We start from the raw sequence: 7,342 nt of genomic DNA, 5'->3' as shown, positions 1-7,342 counted from the left end.
TTTTACATAAGTGCTTTCCGATATATTAACGTGATCAGTTAAAACACAGCATCAAGTTCTAAGTCATCATCAAGTTCATTTCACGTTCTGAAAGCATCAATTAGCTGCTTAAAATATTTTTTCAGTGTCTGCCCTGTACACATGAGAAAAAAAAAACTAATTACAACAAAAACGTAGCTTTACCTGTCAAGACGAAGATACCCACAAAAAGAAGGTTTGAAGGTTTGTAGATTAAATATATATGATATAGTTTATATAAAAATTTTAATTACATTGAACAAGTGAAGTAGGGTGGTGTTTCAGTTAACTATAAATAGCATTGACTGACTTACTGTGTTACTGTTAGTGAATTTAGCATAACAACTTAGCACAAAGTGTTTTTGAGGTAGCTATGTAAAAGTGTTAAAAAAAAATGTATTGTAAAAAATTCATAAAATGTATGCTGTCATTCCATAATTACCTATGCTGTTTTTTTATTTGGGGTATGTCAGCTTTTTCTTTTTGTGGGGTGTGTTTTCACCAGCTAATAATTAGCTCAATTCTTTTGTTATGGGCAAATTTATTTTCCCTTGAACTTTGAGTTTCAAAACTAGCTAGCTTCAGCAATTTCTGTGAAAAACTTTGACTTTGACTTTAATTTGCTCAATACGGTTTGCCCAAATGTTTGAGACAACAATGAAAATCTGAGATTTTTTCAATGTAATTCTGATTGAAATATATAGAAATTTGTTCAATTAAAATTTGTAAAAAAAAATAAATTAATAAAAAAAAAAAATTAATAATAAAAAGAAAATATTCAAGAATCAACACTTTTTAGGTGAATATTTAAATGTAAGCTAGTTTGTGATATTGACCATGTTAAATTGTATGGACAAAAGGTCAGTTCTTCTATTGAATCACGTGTTTAGATGACTTGGATTTAAAACGGGTTGTTATCTTTTACACAAACCTATTAAGTCTGTGTCATCACTGCCAATAAAGCAAAAAGGAGACATTCAGAAATTCTGAAATTCATGTGAATATTTCTAGGATTCTACTTTTCACAAAGATTGTTGCTGATAATTTCATTTGTAATGAAAACCTTTGTGTTAAAATAAAATTCCTCATATCCCTGCCCAAGTCTGAATGTAATGATAGCATTTTATGCCAATTTGATCTTAATTAAGCATGAAATCCATAACATTGGAAAGTTGCACAAAAGAAACAATGCAATTAATACCCCACTAATGTTAGTCAATAGCTAGCATTACACATTTAACAGTATATAAACATTACATAAGTAGCTTAATAATATCCATTTAATCACAGAGCACTTCACACAATGTCTTTCACATGGCAGACTAAGCCGTTAGCTGACTCACAAAAATGTTTTGTTGGTTGTTGTTTTTTTTTCTTTAAAATGAATGAATATGTAATGACAAAGTCTAGTCAAGTCAAGTCAAGTTTATTTCTATAGCGCTTTTCACAACAGACATTGTCTCAAAGCAGCTTTACAGAAATCAACAGTCAACATATTCTAGCTTAAGTCATTAAAGGTTTGGCTATTATAATGTTTTTGTTGCAGCTAGGTGTCATGTAAAGAGCTGGGAGATGATGTAATTGCAAATAAGATTTATTAAGAACATGCAAAAATAAAAACAAAATAAAATAAATTCTAAATGAGAAAACAATAATTATAACCCTAGGGAAACCTTTTACATTCAACTCTACTATATCTATGGCCCTTAAATACAGTATACAATGTCACTAAATTATAACGATATAACAGAAAAAATATAGCTAATCGAAATGTTTGCTAGCAAATGTTTTGTGTTTGTCAAATTGTATACTATTATTTGCTTAAAATATGTTACAGAATGATTTTGCATTGAGGAAGTGATGTGTATTTATTTGTAAATCAGACAGTACAGGAACCAGCTGCAGTCAATGCAAGCCACAGCCTGACACACTTACACACAGACTGTCAGGGGGTGTATAGCGATAATCTGATTAAATGCATGCCAGAATAAGTTTTGTATGTTTTCATGTGGGATACATCTGGTTCTGTTTTGTAACAAAATTGGGTTGAGTGTGTGTGCACTAAATAACATTCAACAATAAAACAGATCACACTGATTATTTTTATATATTATTATTATTATTATTATTATTTACAACCAACATGATACTAGTGGTTATGCCACACATCTTATATGTGTCACATCTAACAGAAATAAAAGATCAACTTTAAGCCCCCAGGATCCCAGCCTCCACACCGTTCTAAACCTGGTACAAAAAGCTGTGTTAACAGGCCTCTGATGGGCCGAGTTGCTAGATACTGTAATGTGTGAGTCATGGTATGAGCATCAAACTTTTGTCAACTCCTTCACATATAATACACACGCACACACACACACACACACACACACACACATATACAAAGACCTAAAAGCAGAGTGGAGGAGGCTTTTACAGCAAAGCCTATTCACCTTTTTATTGGGTATTCTTTGCAGAAAAATTATTAATGCTTTCCAGTTTTCCTGGTTTAGGATTTTCCACAGGAAATGTAGAGAATCTTTGTGTTTGCCTTGTTAAGCGTTAATGTCGAAGGAGGGGCGGTCTGCAATTGCACAACGGGGTGACAATTCTGTTTTTCTGGACTTTAACCTCAAAACTTTGTTCGGTTTGAGGACAACATCAGGCGTTAGAACTGCAATGGAAAACACCAAATAAAATGTATCAGGAGAACTCACTGAACAAAAGCGTGAAGCTGTAAAGAGGCGCAGTCCCCATCATACACAAACATACACATACAAATGTTGCAGTGCAAATTTAATCTAACTATGAAAAAAAACGTATATACAAATTGTATAAATTATATACATAGTGTAAAAAATAGTGTATAGAATTCTAATAAAAAAATTGTTTTTGTTTTGAAGCAACTATTCTAATTTAGCTGAAAATATTACTTACATCTTGCAATATTGTATTTATATTGCATTATAATGTCTTTGTAACTCCAGTGTACTTAAATATTTTCTAAGGTAATTCTTAGGATTGTGACTGTTGTCCAGTAGTTTATCTATTTTCAAGCACACTTAGGTATCTTTGGCGTACAGCCTTAACCACATTGTTTAGCATGAGGTCACAACAGATGACAAATGGGCATGTCTGTTGACAGCATTAATTATTTTTGTACAATAATGAACCTAAAATGGTTGACTGCTAAACTGAGCTCATTTATTTGCTGCATTATGTACAGTCAATGGCTGGATAAAAGAAGAGACCTTAAAGCTTCTAAGGTCCATATAAAAAATGTAAGCAGAATAAAAGAATGTTTGATTTTAAATAATAAGAAAAGCAAAGCACATACCCATGAAATAATACTTAAATGTATTAAAAGGAAGTAATAAAGTACAAATACTTTGTTGCTGTAGATTTAAAAGACTGTAGAAGTAGATTTTTCTGGTATCAGTACTTTACTTCACTATTTATTTATTTATTTTTTACTTTTTACTTTCACTTATTACGTTTTGTACACAAATATCTGTACTTCCTATTTCTGCTTCTTTCGGCTGCTCCCGTTAGGGGTTGCCACAGCTGATTATGTTTCTATACTACCCTGTTCTCTACATCTTCCTCTTTCAAACCAACTACCTGCAAGGCTTCCCTCACCACTACCATAAACCTTCCTTTATGGAAGGTCCTACATGCACCGTTCCTCTAATAAATTAATTTCTAACCCTGTCCATCCTCGTCACTCTCAACAAATACCTCAACATCTTCAGCTCTGCTACCTCCAGCTCCACCTCCTGTCTTTTACTCAATGCCACTGTCTCTAAAACATACAACATCGCAGGTCTCACCACAGTTCTATAAACTTTCCCTTTCACTCTTACAGATACTCGTCTATCACAAATCACTCCTGCCACTCCACCCTGCCTGCACTCTTTTCTTCACTTCTCTACACACTCTCCATTACTTTGCACTGTTGACCCGAGGTACCTAAACTCCTCCACCTTCTCCACCACTTCTTCTTTCAACCACACCACCCCATTGCCCTCTCTCTCATTCACACAAATGTACTCTGCCTTACTCCTACTGACTTTCATTCCCCTTCTTTCCAGCGCATACCTCCACCCCCCAGCACGTACCTCCACCTCTCTAGGCTCTCAACCTGCTCCCTACTCTCACCACTAATCACAATATCATCCACAAACATCATAGTCCATGGAGACTCCTGTTTGGAGACCACTGCAAACAGAAAAGGGCTCATAGCCAATTCTTGATGCAATCCAACCTCCACCCTGAACCAGTTTGTCGTTCCTACTGCACACTTCACTGCTGTCACACTGTCCTTATACATGTCCTGCATCACCCTCACATACATCTCCGCCACACCACACTTCCTCATACAATACCACAACTCTTCTCTCGGCACCCTGTCATAAGCTTTCTCTAAATCCACAAACACACAATGCAACTCCTTTTGACCTTCTCTATACTTCTCCATTAACATTCTCAAAGCAAATAATGCGTCTGTGGTGATCTTCCACGGCATGAAACCATACTGCTGCTCACAGATGGTCACCTCTTCTCTCCGCCTGGCTTCCACTACTCTTCCCCATACCTTCATCGTGTGACTAATCAACTTTATTCCCCTGTAGTTACCACATGTTTTACGCTGGATGCCCTTCCTAACACAACGCTTCCCATTTTTCCAAGCTTGGGACTGGCACTAAGAATGCACTGGCTTCTGCAACCCTAATGGCTGGGTTAATATCTGTACGTTCTACTTCTTCTATTTTTAAACCAGGCTTATTACGTTAGTTTTAATCTATTTGGTGACATGATCAATATTTTTCTTCTCATTGCATGCCATTGTCAGCCCTAGCTAACATGCACAACAGACGTAGGCCAGCCTATGAAGCTAATAACAAGCAAGGCAGAAGGCAACAAGAAGTATGGCTAATGCGGATAAGACAGAGGGAGTGAGCGATGTAAACATGACTTAGAACAGAGACATTCCTGATCACCTGATCATCATCATCTTTGCTCAGCTTGTGTTCTACATGGTGGTTGTTCAACCTGGATACATTCTTTAGGTAACAACTTAAAATTCTTTTGTATTAATATATCAATATGATGTGTGGTCCAGTTATCGAACCCATTTTATATTAGAGCCAAGTGATTCTTAAAGTGAGGTCTGGCAAGAATCACAGTTTTGTGCCAGGTTTTTGGCTGAGTTTGAGAAAAAAAACATTGTAGCTGGAAGAAATAGAAAATAGAAAAGTCTACAGGTGGTATTTTCTTAGTTAGCTTAAACACAGTGCTTCTATGATGTATAGAACTTTTTCTGTTGCAAGATATATAGTAAAGATTTGCAAAAGCAGAGGATTTTATGGAGCAGATAATTTGTGTATGGAGCTACAAACAAAATAATGTGTATACAATCTTGAACTGGTTTTCCACACATTGAATGAGATGAAGAAAAACATTTCTTTGCGGGATGTGGTTTGTGACATGTTAATAGGCTGAAAATATTGTTGAGACCTGGCAACCCTACGTCTGAAACCCTCCCAGACATCAATGAAGCATTGATACATTTATCAAAATAATTACATTTACAGTGCTTTTAGGTTAATCTACTCTACTATTAGCAAATTCTTGGTTGGGTTCTTGAGCTAAGCATTACAAAACTGGCAAACTCAAAAACAAGTAGTCTAATAAATAAAGAACAATCTTGGCTTGGTTATAAAGTATTCTGTCAGTTAAAGGTTTGGGAATAAAATATTGTATACATCTCTAATAAATATTTTTTAGAGTAATTTTGCTCCATTAGAAACCCAGTAGCTGCACAACTTTATTAGACATTCAGACTATTAAAAAAATGTGTTGTCTATGCCTGTCATTTATATTGTGTGTTCTCATGAGGTTGGTTTTCAGCCTTGCTAGCCTTTTCTTGTAAAAAGTTGAGATAAAAAAATATATATTTTTGGCCTACATTGTTTATAGGCAGTTGCTGATCTAGGCTGTTTTTTACCTGTTTACTGCAAGGGTTTCTCACTGGTAATTACTCGCATTGTTATTCTGCTCAATTCTGTCTTGTTGCCCTACTTTACCTTTCTTCTTTTTATGTCTTCTTTTTTTTGTTGTTTCTCCACACTTAAAGGCTGTGTGGACTTTTGCAAGCAGTTCACTGACATCCTCTTTGAATTATTATCTTAACAGTTAATGATACGGGGGCCCAAACTGACAGCAGGTGTTTTCTGTGATAAGAGGCAGAATCAGTAAATGAATATGTGGGTGTCTGTGTGTGCCTCTGTTTGTGTGTGTCTGTGAGAAAAGAGAGAGAGAGAGAGAGAGAGAGAGAGAGAGAGAGAGAGAGAGTGTAAAATAAGTACATTAGCCATATTTTGTGCATGTCTTGGTCATGTCAAAAACGTGATAGAGAACCAATAAATGGCTCTACATTATGCCTTATGCGATGACACTCCTCTTCCTTCAGGAAAATATTACAACTTGTATGTCTGCACTGTCAGTTCCAGCAGCATGACCAACCAGTGCTGGACTTGAACATCAGGCAGCCATCAGGCAGCTGTCCACAGTGTTTTTCCAGTTTATGATCTGTGTGTCTACACAGTGTGGGAAAAGGCTGGCAAAGCCAAATGCGCGCACGCACACACACACACACACACACACACACACATATATACACAAGATGAAATGTACAATCTGCTAGATAAAAGCAGACACATCCGAAGGGAAACATCTAGCAGCAATCAACAGAAAATGAATTATACAGAGACAGTAAAACAACACTGTCTTTCTTAGTTCCTTTTCCTTTCACTTCTATTCAAGTCATGAAGGGACCTTTCGCAGAGTAAATCCCTTCTCGAATTAAACATTCGAAATCTAGCAATGTGTGTTCCCGTTAATGCATGGAAAAAGAGTCAGGAATGTTCTTGCCACTTTAGCATCCTTTATGAAGACATACACAGAGAAATGCTGGCGAACCAACAGTATGCGCAGAGCTTTTTTTATAATGCATAAGCAGTTATTTCATGCTCAAGTTGTGTTCATGTAGAAGCTAAACATATATTGTACACAGAGTTCATATGTTTTCTCTTCATTTCTCAGGTAAAACTCAGACTACTGAACAGCTATTTTGATCTTTTTTATTCCAGCATTTAATGCCAATTCCTTCTCATTATTATTAAGGCAGGATTAACATTTCATCATGTGACTGCTTTTTTTTGCTATTTTCTCAAACACTCATTATTATATTTTGCGGCTGAGATCTGACATAAATCTGCACGTTTGATTAAAAGCTCAAAAAAGGCACCCATTCTATCCATACACC

Source organism: Silurus meridionalis, chromosome 16 (assembly GCF_014805685.1).
Source record: "Silurus meridionalis isolate SWU-2019-XX chromosome 16, ASM1480568v1, whole genome shotgun sequence".
NCBI classification, from domain to species: domain Eukaryota; kingdom Metazoa; phylum Chordata; class Actinopteri; order Siluriformes; family Siluridae; genus Silurus; species Silurus meridionalis.
Note: the sequence above shows the minus strand (reverse complement) of the source record.